General features: G+C 44.2%; 1 protein-coding gene across 1 annotated transcript in view; it reads left to right on the forward strand.

The window, feature by feature from the left end:
* LOC102373530 (transmembrane protein 132D) overlaps positions 1–14,210 on the forward strand; it is a 126,077-nt gene that overhangs the window by 96,918 nt on the left and 14,949 nt on the right.

The raw sequence follows: 14,210 nt of genomic DNA on the forward strand, positions 1-14,210 counted from the left end.
CCCCTCTGTGCCTCCCACCTCCTTTAAGTACCATTCATTCTGCAGAGCTCTGGCTTCCTCCCCGGCTTAGGTCACCTAGATCTCAGTGGCATCCTTAGTTAAAACCATGTAAACCTCATAGTCTTTGGCAACAAATTAAAAGTGCAGATTTTTGCTTAAAGAGCAAGAGCGCTGCTATTGGGGTCTTCAGGCTGTGCTCAAAAGCCTAATACAGCTGATGAAAAGACTGGGCTTGCATCAGCTCCTAGGGTGGAAGTGTTGCATTCTCCTTGTTCACAGCTTCACCGCTCTGATGAGCACACTCGGATTTGTCTCTTTTTGGTCCTTATATGGCCCCACTACCATTGTGTCTAGGCACCATGTGATCTTCGATGCATCGAGTCTTCTATCATCCCAGTACCTTATCCCCATATTACAGAAGTACAACTGTAAGACTCAGGTGCAGATCAGCAGCAGCATTTAATCACCCAAATCCTAATGATTTCCCCTGGGGAAAGCAAGGTTCTCCAAGTCAGGTGTGAGGCCACTAGTTGAGTGTGGAATTCAACTGGGCTTTCCCAAATCTCCAGCTATTGCCTGAACCTCTGTGCCACCTTCCTTCTCATATTTGTGGCTGCTTTTAATAAGAACATCAGCAATGCTTCATCCTCCATTTCCAAAAGTCAAAATGTCATCCCTGGCTCCTTGCACCCACCTGTCACTAGAACGCAGGTTGGGTAATTAGAGCTGACATTCCCCGTCTAGAGATTTGTTGGAGGCTGGAAAAACGAGCATCTTGTCAAAAAATGGCAGTGCTTCCAGTGTTTGATGCAGTGCTGGAGATGAAAGATGAACGAATCCAAGCCATGTATAATAAATCAGCTGGGTGTCCTTCTTCTAACCAGTTCAGAAATCCAGAATCACCAATGAGGATTCACATTTCTTCTTCTTTTCAAACCTAAAAAGAGATTTATTTTTCCTTTGGCTTCTCTGCTTCTCTTTTTCAGCTGCACCACACCAACAGCTCATTTCATAGCAGCCCTGCTTAAAGCAGCAATTAGGGCAACGGGTCTTTTTGTATCATTTGATTCTTTTTTATTATTTTTGCATTTCGTTCCATGCCATGCTGATAGTCTTTTAGAAGAGGATTCTGCTCATTTTTTAACACAGTGAAATTAATATTCGTTCCAGGAGGACCTGAATCATAATTTAAAGGATGACCATTAGCAGTAAGTTAAAAATGAAGCAAACCTTTGACTAGTACTTGCAGTTGTTGTTGGTAGATAACAAGTAAAAAGGTCTGAAACCACAAACCAGCCCCCAGGGCTTTAAAGGGCTTGTGCTGCCATCATGGCTCTCCCACCGGGAACCAAACCCGGGACTGCCCCAGTAAAAGGTGTGAACTACTATACCTTGCGCCAAAGAGCAAGACTTTCCTAGCTGTGTATCATACCCACCATGCCCAGAAGAGGACTTGTAATGCACATTAACCAGCAGCTTCTACAAGCTTCATTTATATCCTACCTGTGACTTGAAAAGCAGTTCATAGGCCTCCTGTTGAGCTTCTTTTACAGGAATTAATTTTCACCACTGGCAAAATATCTTAAACAGGGTTCACTTTTTTGCCTTCTTTGAAGCATCCAGTATAATCCTATATCAGAGCTGGGATGCAGGACTAGTTCCAGGAGGGCAATTGCTTTTTTCCCCAGCAAAATGAACACAGCATTGCATGAAATATTTTAGACAATTGATCAGTAGCCCTTATCCGAAGAGAAGGCTGGTTAAATAGATACATGTACGGCCAGCTGTCTTCAGAATTTTCCCAGAAGATTATCCTAAGCATTTTGCAGTGTTTTGAGATAGCCACAAATATTACAATATATTACAATGCATATTTGAATTTGCTCTTGGACTGGAATTTTTCTTTGCAATTGCATAATCTATTGAAAATAGCCCACTGTGGATAGATGAGGAATAACTAGAGCTGTGTCTCAGGGTAATGAGGAGAAAAATAGTCAGTTCTGTAGAAAGACAGGGTTGTTAACATAATTATAATATATGAGAGGATGGTGCCAGAACTGGAAGTTCAACAGATCCAGTGGAAAGAATGTATTACACAAAGATTGTAAAGAATCAGAAAATGTGTACAGCTATCATTGGAGTTATGGAGCATACAATTAGCTATAAGTATCACCAAAAAGATAACGGTGCCATGATTGTTAAAGCCGTGTGATATAAGTAAGGAGAACACCAAGTGCAGTGGCATTCAAATTAGCATTAGCAAAGAGATGGTGTCCATAGATTTGTTCATTTGGGGCCAGTCCAGAGCCCAGCTCAAGGGTCTACCCATGGGTGGACAGATATAACCCCCCAGCGCAGGGGATGAGTAATTGTCTACATAGGCCACAGGAATAGCTGCTAAGTAGGGCTGTGCAAAGTTTCGGTACCTGATTCGATTGGGAGGAGATTTGGCCCAATTCAGGAATTGGGGGCCTCTGGGCACTTGTGGCAGAGCCCTCCTGCACAACATGGGGCAGTGGGGGGTAGCAGGGATTCCTCCCCGCCCCCGCCTGGCACCCATGCGGCAGCTACCCCATGACGCCGGTGCAGCGCAGCTCGGCAGGGTGCTGCACACTGTCTGGGAGCTGGGGTGGTTCCAGCAGTCAGCCCGAGCCCAGCAGCACTCAGCCCCAGCAGCCTCAGCTCCCAGGCAGCATGTGGTGCCCTGTTGAGCCGCACTACACCCGTGCAATGCAACAGCTGCTGTGCAGGTGCCAAGCGGGGGGGTGGTGATCCCCACTGCCCCCCTGCCCCACACTGTATGAGGGGTCTCTGCCACGAGTGCCCTGAGGCCACAATCGCCACTGCTGCACTGGTGAGTGCAGGGCTTTTTTTCCCCTTTTTTTTTTTTTAAGTGCCAGGACTAGTTTGGGGCCGGGTGGGGGGATGGGGCTAGAAAGGGCAGCCATGGGGGCTTCTCACACAGCTCCCCCTGCCTAGGGAGAGGCAGGCACAGCCAGAGAAGCTGCGGGAGAACCTGCAGCCACCCGGCTGCGCCTGCCTCTCCCTGGCCGATCCGAATCACCAAATCTCTCCGAATCAGCGCTGAATCTTCTGAAGCCGTTTCAGCCAAATCAATTCAGGACAATGATCTGAATTTCCAAATCAAATCACTGTCCTCCAAATTGGCCGAATCCAAATCTGAATCAAATACTTCCCTATTCATACAAGCCTCCTGCTAAGCTATTACATACAAGCTATTGCAGTCCAATATCCAAAGTAGTTCCTACAGCCTCCTTTCTTTCCCAGTAGCAATGGATCCTCTGGTCTCGCCCCCAGTTTCCCTCTGACCTACCAGATGCACCCCACAAAATCCTGCCTACCTCTTCCCCCTGCAGAGTGGAAATGCACCCATCATACTATCAGAAGATTTTCCTCTCTGGATGAAAAAAGAGAATTTAGACTCTGACCACTCATTAACCACACCTGTCAGGACCAGCACATGTACCTTTTCCAGGGCCCTCCTTCTGGTGTCTTCCATAAGCCTAGCACATGTATTAAAAGGAACAGGATATTATCTGAGCTGCACTTTCCCTGCCAGAGCCACAAATGAAAAATTTCATGAGCACTAAATGGAAATCTTTTCTTATAGGGAGTTTTTGCTTTTATATGGGATGAGCAATGCTGGGAGAAAATATGATTGCTTTTGGTATTGATCTTCCAGCTTTGTTTTTATTGTTCTGCGGGTTAGCGAGAATGACATGCTGTACTTTCTGCAGGCAAGGGAAAGTTACTCTCGTAGGACATAAAACACGTACCTGGTAATTTCAGCCTAATACAGATTTGTTGCTTAATATAATAGAGCATGCTATAAAATGGACAAACACTGTGGTAGAAATATTTTGGTATCATTCCTGGATTATAGGAATATGTTGAAAATATTTCCGTGACTGTCAGCTCAGTCCCCTAATGGAGCACACTCATGGAACAGAGGAGGCTGGCATGAAATTGTGATTTTTCACTAATCTGCCTGAGAAAATGGAAGCATGACATTTGCTCTGCGTGGCAGTGCGCCACCTTGAAGACGCACACAATTTATTATGTCAATGCTTATTATTGTTGTTGATGTTATTACTGCTATTACGATTATTTGCACAGATATAATCACTGTCTTCACAATGTTGTTCTTCAGCCAGGTTGGCTCATTGCAGTTCACATGCACAATTCAATCGAGATCTGAAATCAGGATTGGTTGGGAGGGTGGGGGTAGGTGGTGGTTTTAGCACTCAACCTGCGGTGTGGTGGGAACTGTCATGCCTTTTGAGACTCCCAGTTTCAGAGGCGAACTGCAGGAATAACAGCCTTTTGTGGGTGCACGTTCCATCCTCCATCCGTGGCCAGTCAGCTCCACTAGCTGGTTGGTTGTGAATTTGTAGTTGCACATATTCCTGTTGCTTGTCCGCCAAGTCTCTCCCAGCCAGGCTTCACGTGCAATAAGGGCAACTTTAACATGTGTCACACACAACCGGGTAAGTCTTTATTCCATTTTACTTCCCCGTAGATCTTTTCTGGACAGTTTCGTCCTGCATTAAGAAATGAAAAGACCGAGCGTCCCTCTTATGGTGGGGTTAGTTAGTATGTCTGGCCACACTTTTCCCTTTCTGCGTGTAGTCCGTCTAGCTTGTCACATTCTTCATTGGTTCTATTTCATTTGGAAGCTAAAGCATTTATTATCTGGAGACAAACAAGCTGGCTGTTTCCCTTTCTCCTCAAGAGCCAAAAGCAAAGCGCTTCCGTTTGCTATACATCATTCCTCCTCTTCACGTGAAGGGGAAATATGACTCTCATTTCAGAATTAAAAGCCACCAGTGTTGAAGCGAACAACGCTGCACGTCTTGCTCCCCCAAGAGCTTAACGAAGCAAAGCACCCGGGGTGCATGAGTTTTTCAGAGTGGGATCTGAAAGCAGTAGGAGGGTGCAGCATAATTACCATAAAGATATGAAGGATTTGCCATGTACACACAAATGATTGCGATTTCTGAAATCAGGAGGCGGCGGTGGGGTCAAGATGGCAGTGCTGTGATTATGTGTTAGGCTTATTTTTTCCTGGCTCTCCTACATGACAGTGCCTGCATTCCTACATGGTGCCAGTTTGGAAAAGCAGGCACCAAAGCAGTTTCATTTTTTTTTTGCCCATCCAACTGTCTTAAATCCTTCCTACCTTCCTTGTAGCAAGGCTGTTGGGTAGACAGGAGGATCTTCCCTTCCCTTCACAGCCAGAAGATGGGAACTGCAGCAGATCAGGAGCAGGGGTAGGCAGGGTGGTGGAGAACAACGGGAATGAATTAATCTATTTGATTTTTATTCATTTTTGCACTGTCAGAAACAGGGTCACCCAGTTTCTTTTTGGGCCAGTATCATGCCTGTTTTCCCATGCAGATAGAAATGATGGAGCCATAGTTAGCTCTTAAGTAATGAGAGGTTTGCCTTATATAATCCCCATCACCATTTACATCTTAATCTTCCCAACACACATTTTACAAAGACCGTACGGAGATACTCAAAGATATTTAACTACCTCCTTATCAATTCCACTGGGAGTTTAGGCACCTACACACATTTGAGGATATGGGAAGTCTACGGCAGAACATGGAATTAAGCCCAACTTTCCTGAATGGTTGTGCAGTACCACATCCACCTGACCGTGGACCCCCAAGTGAGAGTAGCTGGTATTGGCTATGATGAAGGTATTCCAGATTTTCACAAATGCAACTCCATTGAGACTTTAGCCAAAAACCCAGTCAGCTTTAGGAGCCGAGGTGAAGTGACTGAATGCTACTGTGTTCTCTTGTAATATTTGGTCCCATCTAAATGCTTCATGAAATCAGTTCCATTTCACTGGAATTTCACCTCAAAAGAAAAGCAGGGGAAAGTTCCTTCTAGAAATACTGAGAAAGGAATAACAAAAAAAAAAAAACAAACCCAAAAGTTTTATATTTTGACATTTTTTAGATTGTAGCATTTCAATGTTTAGGTGACTTTTTGTTTTGATTTATGGTATGTATTGTATTATATTTCAAAATTTTAAAAGTTAAAATAAAGATTTCACATTTTTTTTTCTAGGATTCTCCTTCATGGAGGTTATGAATTTTTTTTTTTCAGTTTTCACTCCACTTTGGCATACAGACATGTGAGAAATGAAGATGTGTTGAATCTGCACGTGTGAATCTAAAGTTACTTTTTGTTGAATCTACCAATACCAATGCATGCATTGTTTTACCTTAAGTTTACAATATATTGGGTGCCTACCAGTCTGGTAGCTTTCTTTCCTGCACTTCTGGCTGGATTCATTTACTTATGAAGGCCCTGGGACAGACATAAAAACGATTGAGAAACCCTGATTTTTCTCTGAATAAACTCTCCATCACTCTTCTAGCTCTCGTGGCAGTTCTGAGAGCCAAGATTGGTCCAAACCACACCTGAGCCATGAACTGGTCACTGTCAAAACAGAATTGAAGAGAGGTCATTTTAACGACTATAGGAAGCTCTTACTGTGTGATGGTAATCAGGGCTCATGGACAGAGGTGATATCTTTTATTAGACTGACTAGATTTTTGCAAAAAAATTCTTTAATTGCAAGCTTTTGGGCACAAACGCCCTTCATCAGGCACCAGAGAAAAGATTGTAAAAGTTCTCCTGGGTAGAAATGAGAGTTCATATCTCATAGGATTTGACAGAGGAGTCAGTAGATGGAAAAACCCTCTGGGCACCAGTTCTTAGCTGGTAAGGAGTCTCAGCTCTCTTGTGAGGCTGTGATGATGAAAATTACCTTAGACAAAGGCAGGAGCAGGATCTCAGGTTTCAGGTGGTCCAAGGTGTCTTTCCTCTGATGCCTGATGAATAGTGTTCATGCCCAAAAGCTTGCAATTAAAGAATATTTTTGTTTGTTTGCAAAAATCTTGTTGGTCTAATAAAAGATATCACCTCTGTCCACGAGGCCTGATCGCTTTTTCCTCTAGACCAATACGGCTACAGCCTGGATACCTGATCCTGTGTGATAGTGGCATTCAAGGGTGCATCTCCACCGCTGTCTAATTAAGATTATCCCCAAGTGTTCAATTCACTTCTGTGCAGACGGTCCATTCAAACTCAGCATCCTTGAAAGTGCATAGGTCTTCTAGGCCTGCAGGTGAATTTTGACGCATTTTAATAGTAAAAAGGGGACAAAAAAGTAAAAGTGAAGGAACAAATGTGTTGCAAGTGCAATGTTTTTTTGTCTGGATTTTAAAAAAAATAAGGGACTCTCTGGGGGCAGGTGAGGGCTTTTAATGAGGGGCCTTTCAGTTAGTCACACCTACACACTGCAAACATTATGGCTGATCCATAGCATTCACAGAGGCGGCAGCATTATGCCGGCAGCTAGAATTGGATGTTTTCCCAGAATTGTAAGCCCTTTTAATATGTGTTCCTACATATTTCACTCACGTATATTTGGCTGAGGATAATGTATTGATGTTTGCCACAAAGCTGCAGGAGAAAATAAAATATTCTCCAAAATTAATTGGAAGCAGAGCTTTCTTGATCAATATTCCCAAAAATGGGCTTGAGGTGGATTAGCACATTAGAAAAGTTACCAGAGGGCCATCTTTCATCTCGTGTCTCTGCTCAATCCATGCAGCGATGGACCGTTTTCTAAAGGAACAATGGTTTTAGCTGGACTTAGAAGATACAGTATGATGTGTTTCCATGACAGAAAGCTAGTCTGTAGGCCTTTTTGGATCAGAAGAGAAGTTTGACTCTGGCTAACAGTAGCAGAGTAAAGACGATGTGTATTTTGGATTATATGGAACTATTCTTAAGGTCAGATGGGTTTAGAGTAGGCAAAGTCCAGTGCAATCTTAGCACACATCTGAATGGGGACACAGCAAACAGGGGTTCAGCACAGTCTCAAGGTTTTCATCCCGGAGGACACTGAAGACCACCTGCATGGTCTTTGTTTCATCCTCAGTTTGCAACAGACCCATCCTCTGACCTTCACCATGCCTTTTTCCTCACTAGGCCCCAGTCTGCCTGCCTGGAAAAAAGGGAGAGTGATACCACCTACTACATGAGGTGGAGCCACGAAGCCACATGAATAAATGCTTTAGACTGTTTTGAGTAGAGATGGTCAAAAAAATGTTTTTCCTGTGATAAAAATGTCAGGGTTTGGTCAGAAATTTAAATAACATCAGGATCAGGAATAATGCAGAATACGCACATTTGGAAATGCTGCCCAAATGTCTCATGGGGCTATAGTCTGAATGCTTCAAGCTGCTACTCTAATCTGTTATTACTTAGACTATATGGTGCATCTACACATTCATTAATGCACTATAATTATAGCGCATTAAGTTTTGTCCTTGTAATAGTAGGTACTAACTTCAGGGACTATAGCACATTAGTGCAAAGGAATGGGGGTTTTTTGGTAACATTAACGCACATTAGACTAAGTGCATTAGCACAGTTTTTCACAAGCACACTAATGCCCAGTAGAATTAGTCTAATGTGCATTAAGCATGTCATGTAAACACGCCCTGTGTCCTATAATGCAGACTATCTTGGTTGCCCCCTGAGAGACCAGCCTGTAGAAAAGAAATAGAATTAGTCAACCAAGCTGCAGCTTCCATGGTACATTGGGGAAACACTTCCAAATCAAAATATTTGGGGGTTTGGAACATTAATTTTTTCACCCCCCAAAATCAGTTTTTAACTATGAAAACCAGCCTTAGGCCCCAAGCATATTAGTAAAGCTTCTGTTTTCCTTTTAACTGGATAAAAATATGTGTTGTTTTATATGCAGTGATGCACCTCACCATCTGCACCCCTCTTTTGGACATTCTAGGTCCGCCCACGCACAGAAATGGTTTTTTTTCCACATAAAAAAGTTCTCTCTTGATGGAATTTTTTTGACCTGCTGTGAGACCCTCAGACAGCAGATGATAGATTGACAGAGTGTAATTATCAATGACAGTTCTCATTTATGACTCACCATGAGTGCACATACCAATAGCCAGCGGCATCTGGCCAAGAATCCAAAAGTCCTTAAGGAGACCTCATGGTCGACTGACTGTTGCTGTCTTTTCTGCTTTTCATAGCTAGCAGGCAAGTTTTCCTTTCTTTGTTCCCCCTATATGACCAGGCGTGTTGGTCACCAGGCCTTCCTGGAATGGTGACTGGTTTCCCTTGACTGATTGCTGTACCAGCAGAGGTTGACAAGGTCTGAACACCCAATCTGAAGTGAGACCGTTTTGGTTTCTGTGTTATTTCAGAGCACTACTTAGCAAAAATTAAATGTACAGAAAGACTATCTGATTGACGTGTCTTACGGACCCTCATGAGATAGCCAATGGCTTGTGATGAAGCAAAGCATAGGCAGTGTACAGAGTGCTGATGTTTCTTCCCCTCCCCGATAAACGATGCCGATATATCCCGAGTTGACGTTACATTTAAGATGTGGCTAGATTTCAAGTCAGGTTTCTCTTGTTTTCTTTCTCTGGAGCAGCCCGACACATGATGTTAAAGCCGTTGATTTTGCAGGTGTCGGCAGCTGAGGACAAATTCCACACCAACTAAATCCAATTTCTGGCAATATCATGGTAGTCAGTGGGACAACTTGGAAAGCTCTGCTCAATGGGAAGAAGGGTAGCAGAATCAGTGACTTCTTTTTTTCCCATCACTTCTCTTTTAAAGGAAAAAAAGTTGTCTCTTCTACAACACAGGGAGATGATACATCTGTAGCTTAAGGGGCATCATTATACACACCTTGACTCCTGAAGTCTTTCAAACCCCAGCAAGTTTCACTTCTTCATTCCTTCTTCGTTCATTTTTTGCACGGTTATAAAAACTCCCCTGTTCTTATGCTGGCAGCAACAGACAGGACTCATTAATATAATTTACCATCCCAAATACCTAATACTTAAATATACCTTCCTAAATACCTAATAACTAAATATTCTGGTAGAGTAGGCAATGCTAAATCAGCAGATATTTTCTAAGCCTAGAAGTTATATTTGAAAAGCACACTGTAAACAGGATGCTTGCACTGGGGAAGGATTACTGTCCTACATAGTGAAGTATTAAGATTAAAATCCCAGAGCACTGCTCTCATACAGGAACAGCAGAGGCTTGCTTTCCTAGTCGGCTGTCCCTCAAGACGCCCTAATCCAGCGTCTTCTAATTCATCTCGGTGTCTCTGATTTTTCAAAGATTTTAGCTTTCTCTTGGTAAAATTGCCCACAGAATTACTGTAACAGAGAAGGAAAAACAGTAAGGATTTTATTATCATTCTCATGATAAGAAGGCAGGAAAAAAATCTTGCTCTCTGGTATTTCTGTGGCTTCCCAGAAAGAAGGAGCCCTCTTCTGTCAAGTGCCAAGTGTGTTCTCCCATTCTTGTCTTCCCATCAGACCTGAGAAACCCATTCAGCCCAAAAAACTAACACAATGTAGAGATGACTGATTGAAGAATTAGCTACCCATGTTAACACTAACTGCAGATTGCTTCGAGGAAAAGAGCTTGAGAGAAGCAGGATGATATTGTTAGGAAGGTTATCGGGCCAACCCTCGCATTTCTGCACGGCCTTGAACCTTGCCGATTCATTTGTGCGAGTGAAATTCTGCCGGCTCACAATCCCTGCCCTACAATGGAGGCAGCATCTTACAGCTCTTTTTCACATAGGCACAAATGAAGACACAAGATGCAAGGCACTGAAGGATCAGGTGTGAGAAGACAGAGTGAAAGGCAAGGTGTGTGTATTACTGCCTCCTTTGGAGGTGCTTTTCTTTCTTTTATTCTTGATTTCTGCTGCCCGAACAAAGCCCCCCGGTATTACAGGGACACTGAGTGTTCTCTTGTTCAAACAGCACAAGGAACTTGGCAAATTCTACAGCCGTTAAAAAGAGAAATTAATAAACTCTCGGTTTCCTGTCTTTTCTCACGGGGGAAAAAAAAGAAGCTGTATGCCTGTCTTGTGATCAGAACCGCGGTGCGTGCAGAATCCACGTGCGTTCTTGCAGTTAAGGGGGGATTTCTCGTTTAAACAAGCCCTTTAACAAACTATGAAAAATGAGGTTTTCAGCACAGCAGAGAATCTCAGGTCCATATTTGCTTTTCCAAGTGAATTTGAAGCAGCACCACTTTTATGTTGTAATGAAACCTGGGGAGTTCTGAGCATTTTGCCCATCTGCACTTCCAGACTGGCAGTTGCACCCAGAAGGCTGAGTAGTGATGGGTGGGATTTTTATAACGTGTTGAGCCCTGACTTCACTCTGCTCTTCTTGAAGTCGGTTCCTATTTTACCCCACTGAGTTCTTTGGTTTTGAACCAAGGCAGCGTTGAGCACATTTGAAGTATCCCACCCTCCCAATTTTGCGTTGATGATTGATCTTCAGATCCAACCTGCCTGAAGCCATTTGTTTGGTACGTGCATGACGTAGCCACAGATATACTTCATAATGCAGCATTGTGCTGGTGAGAGGCAACCTCTAACCTCTGCTGCCCTGGCCCACTGAGATTAGATGCATTTGCTTGACTGAGGGGAAGATCACTGAAGCTTTTTTAGCGTAAGAGAGAGGTGGAGGTGGAACTGCAGGAGCCATGCAAAACCCAAAGCACTCCCGTGTCCTCCCAAGATCCTGTAACAAAAGCTGTTCAAGAGACAAAAGATAAAATACTTATGTTGCGAGTATAGCCAGAATATCCAGTAAGAGCTAGCTGTATGCGCTGTATATTAAATATAAGGCATCTCAGCATATTGGAACAAATGCTTATTGTGATATGATGGACCACAAAGGCTCTAACAAGGGAGCAGCACCATCATGATTTAATGGCATTATGATGATATTATGTCTAGACTCAGAAAAGAAGCCAAGACTTCTTCCCCTCTCATCAGAACCAGGTTTCAGGACCTTTTGGGAAGGATTTCCAACCTCTTCTAGGCTAGGTACAGACAGCCAAAAAGCCCGAGGCTGAATTGATTCAGCCTTTGCAGGTTAGTCTAAACTGCACAGATTAAATTGAAACAGAAGTGAATAAACATTTACCTTTGATCCAGGAAATGCAGCCACGTGTCTGCCATGGCTCAGGCCAGAAGCTCGGGGATGCCAGAGCACTGCTCTCTGGCTGTGTGTTCACTTCCTCTTCCTGCTGCCCCCAAGGGCTCTGGGATTTGCAGTCCGCAGTCACAGCAGCAGGACTCTGCAGGGTTGCTCATCACTCCCTCTTCGTGCTTCCAGGTGCCTCTGGGATTTGTAGTCCACAGTCGTAGCCAGCAGTATGTTTGAGCAGAGGAAGAGGTATTTAACCACCCGCCCTGGACCCAGACCCCAACCAGGGTTTGTCTAGGGGGAGCGGGGGGAGAGGAAATCCTCCCCCTGCGGACTGGGCTGCATCCCCAGCCAGGCTTGTCTGTCCCACTACTACCTTGTCAGCCAGCCCTCACTGCTCCAGCCCTGCTCTCTGGAGCAGACAGCACGGCACAGCCCAGGTGTAGAAAGCACGCTGGGATGCTGCGGGACTGTGATTTAACTTGAACCAGGAAGGGATCTGGGACAGAAGTTTTATAAACTAGTTTGATCCAAATCAGTTAAGCCTGATTCAACCAGGTGTATCTTAAACCAGTTTTGGCCATTTTGAAACTGGTTTATGTGCACTGAGCTCCTGTTCTCTTACTGGCTTAAACAGTTTCTGATCACTTCAACTGGTGTATGTGTAACTTCTGTCCCTAGCCCTAGCCACTCACCATGTGAGTTTTGTGTGTACTTTTCAAGGTGACTTTGCACTTACCACTGTGCAGTGGCTTCCCCTCTTCTCCATCCTGGTTGCTGAAAAGGAGCTTCTTTTTTTCATATACAGATTCTTATACAGATAGTTTGGAGGTGCCTACATTTTAAAATGCATTTACTAATTTTCTAGAAATTGGCTATTTTTAATCAGCATCCTCTGATGCCCGTATAGAAAAAAGATTGATCATGTAATAGACACACACACGCTTATTGAACTTGAGGCTTTTCTATTTCTGGTTTGAATGGTGAAGCATATAGAACAAGGACTTACTTTTACCTACCAACAACCTAAATATACATGAAGGCTGTAAAAAAGGGTTTGAGTCACAGACCTGGGAGCTGAAATGCATCAAGTATTTAAAAATATCCAGGCAGATACGAAATGGGCATGGATGATTCAATTTTCACCTGCTATGTCCCCATTCGCCTTGACTTTGAGGGGCTATCTATGGGGCAGGAGAGGTAGTTCAGTCTTTTATGGCTCTTTCAGTTCATGATCCCGGCTGAACAAGGCTGGCCCATCCTATTCTGCAGGGCTGTATGGGGCCCCACAGCCAAGGGGTCATGCCCTGCTCACCCCCCGCTGCCTGCGCAGTGTTTAAAGGGTTTGATGCAGGCAGGGAGCCCCTTCCCAGCTGAGTGAGACAGGAGTTCCCAGCTCCACTCCCACCCCACGCCCAGAGAGGGAACCCAGGTGTCCCCAGCACGTGCTGCTCCCACCCCGCACCCCCCACAGCACAGCCCATGTGCATGCAGCCCGCCCCCGACTATTTTATTTCAGTAAGTTTATACCGTAATTTCAATTTTTCAATGAATCGGGGACCCCGAAATATATCTTGCAGGGGGCCCCAAAAAATTGTGGGCCGGCCCTGCTGCTGAAACTGCTAAGAAGTTGCCAGCTATTACACCGTGTGCTATTTGTTTATCATGTGCACACTTGTCCTGTGGGTACTCAGCTGAGACCCCACAGACTCATTTCACAAAGGCCACCGAGTGAGCTGCTCTGAAGGAGGAAGCAATTTGAGAGAATCCACCTAGAAAGGCTGACAGAGCAGCTATTTGGGGCTTGGAGAACATTTGCCCTTTTCCTCTCTTCTGCTGCATTGTGCTCGGTTCTCTGTTGTGCCTCAAGATGAACAGCTGGACATTTCTCAAGTAATACAGGGCAAGGATAATCTGTCTTTTTCTTGATGACCTGTTTCTGTATGTTCCAGCGTGATTTATGAAAATATAGTATACGTTACACGCCACGTCTTGGTGTCGCTTTGTTAGCTTTGTGTAGCGACTGCAAGTGAACAGTTTATTCATTCAAAATAGCAAAGGGCTGGCTGGGAAAGGAACAATCTCCTAATTACGGCTCTCTTCATTTACAGAAAGGGAAGTAAGGAGATTGAGGATCTGAACCCCTGC

Source organism: Alligator sinensis, unplaced genomic scaffold, assembly GCF_000455745.1.
Source record: "Alligator sinensis unplaced genomic scaffold, ASM45574v1 scaffold628_1, whole genome shotgun sequence".
Taxonomy (NCBI): Eukaryota; Metazoa; Chordata; order Crocodylia; family Alligatoridae; genus Alligator; species Alligator sinensis.